This window comes from Mustela lutreola, chromosome 10 (assembly GCF_030435805.1).
Source record: "Mustela lutreola isolate mMusLut2 chromosome 10, mMusLut2.pri, whole genome shotgun sequence".
NCBI lineage: Eukaryota > Metazoa > Chordata > Mammalia > Carnivora > Mustelidae > Mustela > Mustela lutreola.
In genome coordinates, this window is record NC_081299.1 from 73,585,678 (window position 1) to 73,600,637 (window position 14,960).

General features: G+C 39.9%; 1 long non-coding RNA gene across 2 annotated transcripts; it reads left to right on the forward strand.

Annotated features, from left to right (window-relative positions):
* The first annotated feature begins 2,826 nt into the window (after positions 1 to 2,826).
* Positions 2,827 to 14,544, forward strand: LOC131809970 (uncharacterized). 2 transcript variants are annotated; one of them, XR_009345353.1, is made up of 3 exons: positions 2,827 to 3,635; positions 5,717 to 9,900; positions 13,771 to 14,544. It is a non-coding gene; the product is annotated as an uncharacterized LOC131809970 (long non-coding RNA). The 2 variants fall into 2 exon arrangements; XR_009345352.1 differs by having other exon boundaries at positions 5,717 to 14,544.
* The last annotated feature ends 416 nt before the right edge of the window (positions 14,545 to 14,960 follow it).

Here is a 14,960-nt window from a genome sequence, read left to right on the forward strand (position 1 = left end):
CTATTTTCTGATTTATTGGCTCTCTCTCCTTGCTATGGATTTTAAACAATACACTTTTTAATTCTCTTTGTTGAATAATTTTTTTTTTTAGGATTTTATTTATTTATTTGACACAGAGAGATCACAAGCAGGCAGAGAGGCAGGCAGAGAGAGAGAGAAGGAAGCAGGCTCCCGGCTGAGCAGAGAGCCCGATGCGGAGCTCCATCCCAGGACCCTGGGATCATGACCTGAGCCGAAGGCAGCGGCTTAACCCACTGAGCCACCCAGGCGCCCCTGTTGAATCATTTTTTAAAACTTTTCTTAGGTCCTGTTGTACTCCTTATGGGGATGGCTCATGGTTGCCTCTACCCTAGAATAGTCTGTTTCTGACCAAAGCTTATACTTGTGACTTGACTGGGTCTATCACCCTGAAGAAATGGTGCAATTCTAGGTCCTTCCCCTGGATGCACTGTAGGGGAGGATCCTAGTTTTAATACAAGAACTCAGTGTTTACTCTTGGTTATGGGCAGGAGACTTCTTTTATGACTGTTGTCTTGGGCTGATGGATGGAGATATTTTGTCAGCTATTAATGACCGTAAAGCACTAACCTGACTTCTAGCTTCATCGGGGTGACTTGTGCCCATGCTGTGCTTTGGATATCCAGCTTTAGTTTTCACTTAACACTCTGGTATCCCAACTGTTTCTCTTGTTTTCAGTATCTCTTTTTAGAGAGGTGTCTCTGATTTGTTTTGTTTGTTTGTTTATGGAATAGGTTACTTATTTTTGAGTATGACTGATTTTTAAAAAAAAATGTTTTTTATTTTCTGACTCAAAAATGTATGAAAAACATTAATATAAGCAATTAAAAATATACACTTTGTTCCTTAAAATTCACATTCACTATACTTATAAATTACCTTTTACTCCTTTATTTACAATACCTTCATGTTTTTATATTTTATTCTATAATATAGCTGTTTTGTTACTAATTTTTTATTTTATAAAAGCAATACACATGTATTATTTTCAAAGTGATGTATTACCAAAAAGCTTCTAATGAACCAAAATAGTTTTATCTCTCATTCTGAAAACTATGCCCAAAAGACAACCACTCTCAATTCTTCTAGCTCTTTCCTCTGATACTGAACTTCATATTTCTAAAAATAGTCAATACCATTTAACAAGTAATGGTCACTGTTCTAAGTGCTATTAACTCATTAAATCTAAACAATATCCTTATTTTTTGACTGATAAATTTTAGAAATATTTTACTGTATTTTTTGCCATGGTAGAAAAAAACTTAACTCTATGCCTCTTTTCCCTTCCACATACTTGTTTAAATAAAGTAATTTCAGTTTCTTTAATAGTCACATGCAACTATTGTTCAATGATGAGCCAAGTAGTGTATTGCATCTGTGTTTCCTTTCTTTTCCTGTCCTCTGTTTCTCTTGGAAATAAAAATAACTTCATTTTTTCTTATGTCTCTTTCTGTAGTCTTCTGATTAATTTTCCAAATGTTCCAATATCTTTACTATAAATAAAAAATTTTGTGCATAGACTTAAGTAAAGCGGCTTTAAGTTATCTAGACAACTTCTCTCCAAAACTTCCCTCTTTTGCTCCTGTGGAACTTTTTCTTTCTGGCACAGTTGTCATTAAATGATATTTTTGTCTCTCTTTTGGTCTATTTTCTTGATTTTATGACTTTCCTTCTTTTTTCCCCCCCTTTTTTGGGGTTAATTCTTTTTTTGTTGTTGTTGAGGTATGTTTTCAGATAACTTTCTAAAGCATTACAATGATATAGATTTTGCATGTCTAAAATGTCTTTATTCTTCCTCCACATGACTGACAGACTGGGAATGGAATTCTAGGTCAAAAGTCATTGTTACTTAAAACTTTTAGACATTGCTCCATTCTTCCAAAATCCAGTATTGCTGACTCCAGTAAGTCTGATGTTTGATGGGTTACTTTCTTTATAAGGAGCCTAATTTTCTCCAGCTAGAAAATTTTGTGTCTTGCTCCTTAATTCTACACCCCATTATATCCCAGGTATTCTGAACACTCAGAGTAATGTACTTTTATGTGAGTCTTTCTGTGTGGGAAGGGTGGTTGATAATGTTGGTATTGATGGTGTTAACTACTGTTTTAATTTCTGGGGCTGAGTTCAAATTGCAAGTCAGTTGTTTAATCTTCTGTTATTTACCATGGTGTTCAATTTTTAAAAATCTTTTGGATTTGTTTTATGGCCTAGCATATGTTCTATCTTGGTGAATATACAATTGCACTTGAAAAGAAGTTGTTGGGTGATGCACTGTATAATATATCAGTTAGATCACATTGATAATATTATTCTGACCCTCTATGTATAGAGCAATTTTTTTTCCATTCTATGAATTGTTGAGAGAAGGATGTTTAAATCTCCCATGATTGTGGTTATATATTTCTCCCTTTAATTCTGTCATTATTTTGTTTCATGTATTTTTAAGTGCAGTTATACATATACAAATTTGATTGTTATCTCTCTCTAATGAATTTACTCTGTATTCAGTATAAAATGTCCATGTTTACATTTGATATACTTTTTGCCTTGAAGCTTATTTTATCTGCTATTAATGTAGCCACTCCAGTCTTTCTATGCTTACTGGTTGTATTATATGTTCTTTTTTCATCTGTTTATTTTCAACCCATGTGTTTCATCGTATTTAAATATCTCTTATGGGGTAACTATTGTAGGCTCTTGTATTTAAAAAATCAATTCTGATAATTTCTGGATTTTTTTTGAGCATTTTGGTCCATTAGCATTTAATGTAATTAGTGATAGAACTGGATTTAATTTGTCCCCTTTGAATTTTATTTCTCTCACTCCCTTTCCTTCGTTTTTCTAAATTGTTTGAATATTTAATGTATCTCTTGGTTCTTTTGGTGACATCACTATGCATTTATTAATCTATGCCCCTAAACTGCTTCCTTTTGTTCTCAGCCAGGGTCCAGTCAGGAAATAGAAACCATTCTAGTTATCGAATGGAGAGAGTTTAATATAAGGAAGTGTAACCTGGGTCACTGAAAGACTACAAAGGGGACTGTAAAATATCATGAGAGGAGGAAACATTTGTCACACTTAGGGCTGAAAGAAAAAAGAGAAGAGACTGTGATTATTAACATTTAGAAGCTTAAAGGAGGAGTCCATGGAGGTGAAAGTCAGACCTCCAAGGAGAAGGTGATGTTTGATTGGTGCTAATGTCTCTTCATTAGTAAAAGCCTGGGATCCAGACTCTGAAGAGGAAAGCGCATCCCACCTGGCATGTAGTGGTGTCTCAGGAAGAGGAGAGGGAGTGCAGAGAGGCTGGTTCTATGAATTGGAAAAACTTCAAACTGGACTCCACTGCTGTTACCAGAAGGAACTTCCAGTGAGGAAGTGAGGAAATATGTCTGGGGTGACTCTTGTGAGAACCACTAACGGACAGGAAGCCCATAGGAAGCAACAGATAGTAGATAGGAAGGAGCAAGTCCCTTCTTCCTTCTCTAGCCTTAGTGTTCCTCTAGTACTCCCTAAGAACAGACTTCAGGAGGTCCACTGACAAAGCAAAAATGATGTTTGTAGAGTCCCAGTCCAACATCACAAAGTGGAGGATAAAAGGGCAGACTTGGAGCTGAGAGGTAACAACTTAAAACTGGTTCTCCTTCCTAGGATGCAGGATATCTTCACTTCTCTTTTATTTGAGAGATTCTTTCTCTTTGACCTGCTTATTCTGCCCATCTTCCCTTCTCCTTTATGCTTCTTGTCTCTTAATAGCCTTTTATGAACAGAAAATATCACAGAGCCTGTCATAGCAGAGATAGTAAGTGCTCAAAAATGTCTGCTGGATTAATGGCAATACAAGAGAATAGATGATAAATGCCAAATGAGTAGTGCTGACTGTAATTGCCATGGAAGCTGGGGGCAGGGAGGGAGGGACCACCATGAACTTGAACGGCCCCAAAAGCTTCATAGATATAAATGGATCTTGAGCTAAACTATGATAAACAGGAAGAGTTTAAATACATGAGAGAGGGATGAGGCATTAGGTATGGAGGGCAAGGCATGAACAAAGACTTAGAAGTAACAATGAGCCAGATACCTTTGGGGGACGGGCATGGCTAGAGCTGAGAGTTCCTTCAATAGTGTGAGGCTTGCTTATGATAGAGGTCTTTTAACATCTGGCTAGACCATAGAATCATAAAGGAGCAATAGAAACATTGTCATGTAAGAGCTGGAAAGGATGCATAGTTGGAGTTTTCAATAAGAGAAGCTCATAATGTAGACTACTGAATCAGAGTGTTCTGTAGGGGTGGGGATCATGTTTGTTGCTTAGGTCTCAAGCGTACATGTATAGCAGAATGGTGCTATTAACAGGAATCGGGAAATCAGGAAAAGAAAGACGTTTTAAAATTTTGTAATGATTCTAGGATTTTGATCACGCTGAATTCAATTTGAGAGTCCACATTTAGAAGGAGGGAAGTACAGGAAGAGCCAGAGAATGAATTGGGAAGCAAGTCCGAGAGCTTGGTGGAACATCCAAATGGTGTAGGGAATGGGGAGGAAAAAAATTCAGCCAGCAAGTGGTTGTCCTTGCCTCCATAACAGGGATGACACGTTAAAGAGGTAAGCAGTGCACATCAGTTTAGTTCAGTTAGAGTCAGCATTTGAACTTAGGGATGGAGGAACTGCCTGTCACTTGACACCACTCCTGTCCCACTTCCTCCCCTGTTGAGGCCATTGAACTATTTTTTCTCTTTTTGTAGACCAACTTTCCTACACTCTGAAAAAGAACCTTTGCTTATGCCTAAAACTGTGGCCAAGACTTTACCTGTTTACCAGGTTTAAAAACAAGATTTATGATTTTTTTTTCTATTTTGTGCTGGAATTGTGTTCTTTCTTCTTTAAGGAAAGCAATTTTACCAGGAAAAAAAAAAAAAGTATTTCTGACAAGTTCTGAAGGGAAATTATAATATATTATTGAGAAAAGTAAACTCATTTAGTAACCAAACAGATGAACATGTCCAAAATACTCTAGTTTCCTGCCTCACCGGAGCCTTTGCAACACATATATGTGAGAGGGCTTCTGTTTCCTGCTTTGTTTCTCAACTTTGCTGAAGCATTTTCTGCTGTTTTTAGGAGTAGCCAAGCCCTCTTGACCAGAGCCTAGGAAAGCCAGACTTGCTGCCCCCAACACGTAACTTCAGGGAACCATTCAGCCTGCCAGGCACGTTGAAGATCCTGTGGGTGCAACTCCACGGAGACCAAGGGCAAGATAATCAGTCCAAGGAGACAGTTAATTTTAGTACAAAAGAGGTTAGATGTGATTTATTTCCAACACCAATGAACCAAAAGAGCTAACAATCATCAGAACAAAACACAGAACCATCAAATACTCCATGTAAAAATGGCTTGTGTCAGCTGGGATAGGCGTCATCATTAGCAAGGGAGACAGGCTTCAGGTGGCTCCGGGACCGATATGGAGGACATTTTCAGGTTGTCTTTATAGGAAAAGGGGTTTGAATCATCAAAGAGTTAGAGAAATGGATTTAGAGACAGGAAAGAGAATAGGAGAAGAAAAGAAGGCTAGAGAGGACAGGAGGGTTTTTATAGGAATATCATAGCTCATTCGTCATTTCGTTCATCATCATTATCTTCAGAGAGCGTAGTGCTAGGACAGGATCCACGCGACTTATGCTGCCTCTTAATCATCCCTTTTCAGCTGTTGCAGTAGAATCCTCTCCATGGCCCCACTTGCCACGGAGCAGAGTTCAGTACACGCATCACCAAGCCCAGAAGTGCTCCCTCACTGCATCTCACCTCCAGGATGGACCCTCGGCAGGTGTATTGTTCTCCACTGGAGCAACGTGTTCCCTTGCACTTGAGCTGAACATGAGAACTTGTCAAAGGCCATTCCTCATCGTCCCATTGTTGATTTATTTAACTCTGCAAAATAGCTTATACAGCCTCTTTCCCTTTGCCCGAGACACACATTGCATTTGAATCCAAGGGCTTAGCGGAAGGCCTATGAAACCCATGTTGACCATAAGATGAGGGCTCAGATGGGTATGCACCAACTCCTAAATCCTTATTTTAATGAGGCAAAACCTTAGACCCTTCCTGTTTTTCCTTTCAGATCATTATTTATCAGGACACTTTGGGTCCTGCATCTTGTCCCCACTATTTAATTACCCTCTTGTCTCTATTGTCACTGTATCATGCACCTATTTCTGTTATTGTCTTTGTGTGTAAAAAATTACCCATCCTTCATTTTCCAATGGACTGAACATAGGAGATTCACAGATGATCTCCTATACCCAGATCACCACTTGCTGTCTATATTTGGAGTGAGAGAATGAAAGAATGAAAGCCATGTATTTTGAGTGGGTAATAATTAAATTGAGAATGATGCTGTCTACATCTATCCCTGGCAAGTAAGAAGGGAAACATCCTGAGACACTTGTATTTCTTTCTTTTTTTTTTCTTTAAAGATTTTATCCATTTATTTGGCAGAGAGAGAGATCACAAGCAGGCAGAGAGGCAGGCAAAGAGAGAGGAAGGGAAGCAGGCTCCCCGCCGAGCAGAAAGCCTGATGCAGGGCTCCTTCCTGGGATCCTGGGACCATGACCTGTGCTGAAGGCAGAGGCTTTTACCCACTGAGCCACCCAGGTGCCCCTGACACTTGTATTTCTGAAAGGAAAACCTAAACACGTCTTCATTGTACTTAAAGAGGGGAAGACTCTGGAGATATTGATATGAGGGTACTGGAGTAGGGTCCAGGGCTGGAGTGGATTTCTGTCTGAGCTTTTATGCGCCTGCATAGTGTATGTTTCAAAGCCAGGATTTATAGCTCACTTTCTCTCTACCTCCAGCCACCCCTTCCCTTTTCTTAACTTTTCCTTATAGCTCTTACTGACAGATCACAAAGTACTGTAACTGTTCTCAGTTCAAACCAGCAGTCCTGTTGTCAGACCAAGTATCCAATTGTAGGCTTCAGGAAACATCTCTACCTCTCTTGCTTTTCTGTAAATGTGTGAGTTTAGGTTGGGTGGGCTATATACTTAAAGGGGAAAATAACTTTTAAAATGTATCAGGGTATGTTTGTCAAATAGGAAAGTGAACAACCGCTTTTGACAGTGGCTAGGGAGAAACTGGATTTCCCTAATCACCCCCAAAGTCATCCCTTGTATCACTCTAATGCCACCTTTCTTGAGCACCCTGGAATCCTCTGGTTACCAATGAATGGGCATTTAAAGACTTTCTAGAAGTGCTCATCCTTTATTGTGTTCTATTAAAGCCTCAGGCATACACCCTGGCTCCCTCTCTGACCTCTCTCTCTCTTTTTTTCTTTCTTTCTTCTTCTTCTTCTTTTTTTTTTTTTTTTTTTTTTGCTACAGAGCCGGGGAGCAAGGCTGGCACCACATGGGGAGTTTCCATGTGCGGATGTCCACATCCTTCATTCACATCCTTCAAGGGTTTCTTTTAACATTTTCTGATTGTGTTTCTGAGTACAGGGTGTCAACAGCTCTCAGAACTGTTAAGTTTTCTATTTATCCTCAGGCCAGGAAAAGGCACAGATCACTGCAGTGTAAAATTACCAGTGGTTTTGACAGTGACCTGGAAGAACTGTGGAATGAAGAAATTTAGCCTTGAGAGCTGAGGTCCAGCCCCAGGCCCATCTTAACCAAGAAGTTCTGCTCAATTATACAGGTCATGAGAAGTTCTGCTAGTCCTGAAAATATTGAACTCATCAAACTTAAGTTGGGTGTTGTTGACATGTCTTGATGAATGGCCAGTTGTGGCCACCAAGTACCGTATTTACTTGTTTGTTTTCTCCTCCATTCCACTCCTACACAATCTTAATTTCAAAAAGTCATTCTATGAGGTTGGAAATTTTCATTTTATTTGTTCAGTAGGAGCTTTCCAAATCAGCACAAACTTTTCTGAAGGCTTAAAAAGATTAGTTGGAATGATGAAAGATGGCCATATTTGCTGAAAATAAAAGGAAAGGGACTTACTGCTTTGGAATTGCTCTTGCCAAACCTTTAGAGACAAAATGTCATAATCATTAAGAATTCAGGCCTTAGAGCTGGACCACCTAGCTTGAAGTCAGCTCTGCCACTTCCTAGCTGTGAATCAGTGGGAAAGTTACCCTATTTGCCTCAGTTTCATCATGGGATGGCAGTTTTTATAGGCATTTTTGCCTACTTTCTAGGACTGTTGTGAGTTAAAAGGTATGAAGCACTCAGAACAGGGCTTGGCACATGGAAAGTTCTCAATGAATGCTAGCTACTATTTTAATAAGATGGTAACTTAGAATTGTTGCAGATGTATTGTGAATATGGAATCACAAAGTTCACTCTAGGTGTATAGAAATATATACTGAGAGAAGGGGATTGTGCCAATAAACATGATATAGCTCAAGATAGATGTATCTATGTTAGGAGATAATTATTACATGTTTCCTCAGTCTATTAAGCCACCCCTTCATTAGATCCCCTTTTAAAACAGTCCTGAGCCTTTTACATCAAGTTCTTAGTGTTTACAAATCTTGGTGAGTAGTTACTTCTTGAAGGTAGTCTATTAATCTATTACCTTGTTTTTGGGGGCATTTTATCTTCTTGAGATGTAACCTAGGCACTGGTCACTTGTTTCCCTAACTAAAAGAGACACACATGAAGGGCTCCAGAGCTCACTAATCTTCCTTAAGAGGATAGGAGTTCCAGATACCAAAGGGTCTTCAAAATCCTTCTCACAAAATTCTTCCTTAATTCAAGGCACTTTTATATCTTCAATGGGAATGACAGATTTAAAGGATTATGCAATTGGTTCTTCTGTATTTCTCCTTTTGGAAATTCTGCATATGGTCTTGCGCTGTCTTTGGAATGCAGTATCAATTGTGTCTTGGTGCATCCATCAAAACTTCCAATTTAACTTTCTGTTACATTTATAAACCCATCCTTGGGTTTGTACCTCATCATGGTACACTGGATACAGAATATTTACAACTCCCCGAACCTCCATGTTGAACCAGTAGAGTTAGGGATAAGTGAGGAAGGAAATTAACATCGACTGAGTTCAAGTAATTTGCTCAAGAGTCACATAACTAAAGAATGGCAGAGCCAGATTTCCCCTCCAGATCTGTGTGACCTAAAATCCAGGTTCATTTGCTGCATGATGAGGTATTTATGCAAAATCTATCAAAGGAAATGCTTCATTACATCTTTTTTTCCTTGAGCTCTTGTGTTTATGTTCATCATTCTTTTAAAATGCAGTCAAATAGTTTCGGTTTTTTTTTGGTAAATGTAAGAAGATGTCAAAAATTTAGGCATTTTCTTTCCATCTGATCCAGTCTCTTTCTTCTACCTCATGAATAAGGAGTAGATAACTTCCACTTCACAGCCTTTGAGGGCTTTTTTTTTTTTTTTTTAAGAAAAACTATAAAATTAGTGATTCTGGCATTTTCCCCAAAGGATGTGTTTGTTTACTTGGTTATTAATATTTGAACTCCACACTCTAAATTCAGTTTGCCAGAGAAGAGAAAATCACGTTTATGTGCATTCTTGATTTATTTCTTCCCTAGTATCCATGTGAGTTTCAGAAGCCAAAACATAGCTTCTGCTTCCTAACCTTTTCTAAATAGATCTTTCCATCAAAATGCTTTAAAACTATTTTTTGTCCATATTTAGACATATACTTAGGATACTTTAGAGTACCAAGGAAAGAGAGATGCTCCTGAGAAACAATGGGGGAAAAAAACAGGTTACCTTTCAGGAATGAAAAGTAGAATGGTTTTTGACTTCTCACTAGCAACACTGGATGCTGGAAGACAATGGAACAATATCTTCGAAGTTCTGAGGGAAAATAATTTTGATCATTGAGTTCTATACCCAGCCAAACCACCAGGTAAGTAGAGAAGAGAAGAACATATCTAGCATGTAAGTACAGTATGACAGTAGGTGATGACTAGTTTAGAATGATAGTAGTAACCAAACTATCATAGTTTATACTTAAGAAGGTAATTGAAAAGGAACTCCAGCAAAATGGAAAACATCATGAAGGAGGAAGACTCCTGGGTGAGACCTAGGAAATAATAGCTCTCACCTGGAGGGGCAGGGTGGGAAGCCAGCAGGTGAGTGGGCAGTGGCTTAGGAGCAAGCTGTCCAGATGGGAGCAGAAATTCAAACACAGCTGGGTGGGTGTCTCAGGAAAGAAAGAGATTGGTCCACAAGTGAAAATACTTATATATAATTATGATCACATAAATCCTGCATTATAGATTAGAGGCTATTGTCTGTTAGAGTCAGCCCCTAGATGAACCTACTTCAGGCCTTAAGGAGCAGAGAGGAGCAGAAATGTTATCAGTTTTGACAATTGAAATGTGTAAGTAGAGTTAACAACAGATGCATGGATGTGGAGTGGGAGGGCATGTGGAGGAAGAGGGAAGGACAGAGCCAACAATATCTTTATCAAACACATATGAAGTTGCTGAAATGATAAATAGACATTGGGTATATTATTTAACACTACAAATATAACCAATACAAGAACGTTAAAGCTGTAAGTATTAATAGTTGGAAAGAGAGAGGCATATAGAGTGAGAGGGGAAAATGTAAAGGAGCCATATAATAGCAGGGAGTAAACAGTTATTGTTTAAAAGGGGGGATCTGTTTCTCCCTCTCCCACTATCCCTCCCTCTGCTCATGCTCTCCCTCGTGCTCTCTCTCAATTATATAAATAAAATTTTAAAAGAAAGAAAAATAGAGATATAACCCTATTGGAATTAAAAAGATAAGCACTGGAATATTATAAACAGATAAAGAAATAAACATACATTATTAAAATTGATTATGTGTAGGAGAGGAGTTAGGCATTGAGAATGAAAAAGGTAAGATGGTGGCCTTTTACTATAAGCCCTTATGACATCATTTGTTTTTTCATGTACATGTAGTATATGGACTATATATATTTTAAATAGCTCTTGTGAAACCATGTCGATTGACTCTTTGAACATTCCAGTCTGTCCTGGAGACAGTGGTGGGATGGATTGTAATCAAAGATAACTGGTTTGGCCCCCGGAGTACGCAGATGGGAAGAAAGGTGGGTTCGGGAGTGTGGCCATCAGAAAGACCTTCTCAGCCAGGGATCAGAATGGACTGTGTTTCCTGGGAAGGCGTTCTACGGATTAATGATATACCAATGAACTTCTCTACCAATTCAATCAAATAAGCACAGAAGTCCAAAGAGGCAGGCTCTGGAGCAGCAGGTGATTAAGATGGGGAGTGACTGGAATAAACCAGGGACAAATTAGAAAATGGCCTGACACCATCATTGTGACGAGCAGGAGATGGAAGCCAAAAATATTTACGAGTCAGTTAGCTCACCTTTAAATGCTACTGAATATGGGCCAGGCTAGACAGGAACTATGCAGGTTGATCTTCTTAATTTGAATCTAGGCAATGGGGAATGGAAACTCATGTTTCTCTGTCCAGCTATATAAGCTTTTGGTTCTTACGCACAATTTCCATTTTGCCTTCTTGCTCTGCGTACCACTGATTTTACCAATTGCTCTTATAATTGACTTTTGCTCCTGGAAGAAACTCCTAGAATGTTGGAATTTCTCTATTACATGTTTTACCCCAAAGAATGTGTCAATCAGTGCTAAAGCAATAGTCTTGGGGCAGACAGCCAACTTGCATCTGATGACAACATTGCAGTAGAGGTCGCAATATGCTGACTTCAGAATGAGCACAAGACTCCGACTGAGATCCTGGAAGAACAGCCTGGAGCAGATGGGATGGGCAAGCAGGGTATTTGCCTCACAGCTCAGAGAAGACTAGTGGCTGCAAAATACTAACCCTTTGTTCTTTCCTGTTGCTCATAAGTGGGTGAAATGTTGCTCATAACTGGATTTCTAAGTTCGAAAGCCTAAAGCAAGCTTTGGCCCAAAGACTTCCATGGACATTTGTGTTAACTTTGTGAACGTGGAAGTAACAATAAGAATTATAGGAATTCAGGGGTTTTAGCAGCTGTCTATTTTTTTTTTTTTAACAGGCTGCATTTGCAAGAGTTTAACATTTAGGGGTGGCTAGGACACCCAGACAGCCTCAGATGCTTTCTGTTATGTTGAGATTGACAGCTTTCCAATGAGCTCAGAGTTTCTGAATTCCTAGAAGCCATTCTGAGACCTTCCTTAAAAGAACACTTGGCCCCTGGTACACATATTTACTATACCTCTCCATCATTGGCAAGGTTGGCTCCAACCCTGCATCAGGAAATGGGATTCTGGGGCACAGAGGTAATACAAAAAGGCATCAGTGGATGCCAAAGTCACCTATTCAGACAAATCAAACAGGAAGTCAGTTCTATGGTCTATTTAGTTTAGTAATAAAAGGAACACTATCTCTCCAATCCATCAAGTTCCCGGTTCTCAGACAACTTCCATCAAATCCTTGGCGGTACAGACCCAAGACTAAGAAGTTGCAATTCTCTAGCAGGGGCAAAAGGTGACTGAGAAAGAGTCTTGTCTGTCACCACCCCTTGGGCAATCGGGGGATTCCTCATTTTAAGAGCCTAGGAGACCATTTCAATATGTGTCAGCATTTTCCTTAATACTTCTCAGTTTTCTTTCTCTCTGATGGAGTGGAGGTTGAAGAGAATGTTAGGATTCACTACCAAGAATCGCTGTGGCCCATTTCTTGTGTTACCGTGGTGGGTAGCTCATCTGTAGAAATCCTTCCATGCCCTTCGGTAGACTTGGCATCAGGCAAGATGGAGGTTTTCAAGCTCTCCCGAGGCAGAGACTGAGGCTGTCACTGGGGAAGCTGCACCTGGACCGGACCCATTTGTTCTGATGGCACCGGGTCCTGCACTATCTGTGCAGCCCTAAAAATAGCTCGCAATTAACATTGCATTTCAAGAATTGGAAAATTTCCCAGAAGTCCATTCTTTTTTCCTTTTCTATTTCATTACATTTTGCAGTAATAATACACAAGCCTGCAGAAAACATGACGGGTAATGAAAAAATGTAATTAATATAAGCAGTGTAAAGCATGTTTTTTTTTCTCTGTTGTCCTTGCAGAAAATTGCTGCTTTAAACCAAGCAGGATGTGAAAATGCATAAAACCCCCCTTTAATCTGCTGTGGTTTGTAAATATCTTATGCAAAAGAGTTTAAGTCAACTGTCAGATTCTTTTTTTTTTTTTTTCTTAACATTATCACGTATTCTTGTAAAAAAAATTTTTTTCCTGCAGGATAAATTGAGTGATTGGGATAACTAGTTTTGATGGGCAAGGAATGGAGGTGACAGCGAGTATCTCAATGACACACCCCAAAACAGGAAAAGCCTGCTTTTTAGACTCTCTGTCCTTTGTATTCCTCTGAACAGCGTTAAATGTTCTGCTTGCTGGACGCCCGATTTTGGCACAGTACTTGGGAAAAGGAAATTATTGCTACTATTACACACCAACATACCCTGTCCCGTTAATCGAAATAAAGTGATAAAGAGGCCAAGAAGCTGTGGTATATGCCCGTGGTCCTCAGACCATTTTAGCTCACTTATCTGTACCATGAGCAATACGGAGATGTGTGGGACTAGAAGGTCACAGAGGAATTTTAAAGCTGAAATACAAAACATTATTCCCCAAAACATCTTCCAAGGCCAGACGGCGAAAATGCTTACGGTTTGTTTTCATTTGTTCTTTCCTTTTTTTTTTTTTTTTTTAAACTGCAGCTGACATCCATTATTGGTTATTGTTTATTTCTATCTTGATCCAGGTTCTAAGAGTTTCCCCATGGCCCCGGTGTGGGCGAGCTTTGACATCGCACTTGGGAACCACGGGACGAGTCCCCTCTGCTGCGTGGGGATCCCCGGCAAGGGGCGGTTCCCCCAGCTGAGAAGCGGTGTCTCTCTCCTGTGGAGTTCTGGGCAGCCATTTGGTGTCCCAGATGTAGGAAATGAAATAACCCACGCTCATCCAGTCACAGAAGGCCCATCTGGCACCCAGGAACTTTGCACCATAGAGGCACACAGGCGTGAGCTCACTTTTGTTATGGCATTTCATCAACAGAGCTGCAGCGAGCCAGAAAAGAAGGACTTTGGGATGATAACAATCATTTTCCACTCCCTCCCTTTCTGCCTGTTCCTCTCAAAACACACACATGCACACATGCACACACACATGGCCTTAACCTTTTTAAAACATAGGGGCCAGGTAGAAAAAAAATAGAGGGGAGATTCATCCTTCAAAAGGTAGCTTTTTTTGTTTTTTCCCCCAAGAGGGTCTGAAGGAGAAATTTCCATTAACAGCTAAATCCCTCCCCACCGCCTCTCTGTCCACATTATTGTTTTTCTGCCCTTCCATTCTAGGACTCGCAGGTGTCGGCATAAAATGCGACCAGTCAAGTCTTGGCTAACTCACTTCTTGTACATCACCCTAAAAATAAGGAAAAGCAGCAGCGGGAGGGATTTCATAAATCACACACTACCGTACTCGCTTTCTAGTCCTGAAACCAAAGTCACAGGAGAGTCTAATAAATGACCTCAACGTTTTCTTCCTCCGTTTCCTTTTAAGTGTTTGTGCCAAAGTGGGAGCAACAGAAGCCCGGTGAAGGAGGTGTTGGCTAGGGAGCACCTTGGGCTGAGTGTGTGCGGTGTGTGAATGAAGTGGGGGGGGGGCTGTCCACACAAATGTAGGCTGCGGACTTTCAACCCCAAGTTCTAAGTAAAGAGCGAGGTTGAGGTATAAGCCAAGCTTGCCGGGGCGGGGTGTCATCGCTCTTTCTAGCTCCTGGTTTTATCTATGGCCTAACTGTATTATCTCTTAAAAACACAGACTGCCAAGAGACACACAGTGCCCAATGACAACGGCGAGATACCTAATGAAGCAGGTAACTCAGGACACTGTGAAGAAGTCCAGTGAAAAGGATGGGGTGTAGGCGGAAGGCTGGTGAAGTCATGCGCTGAT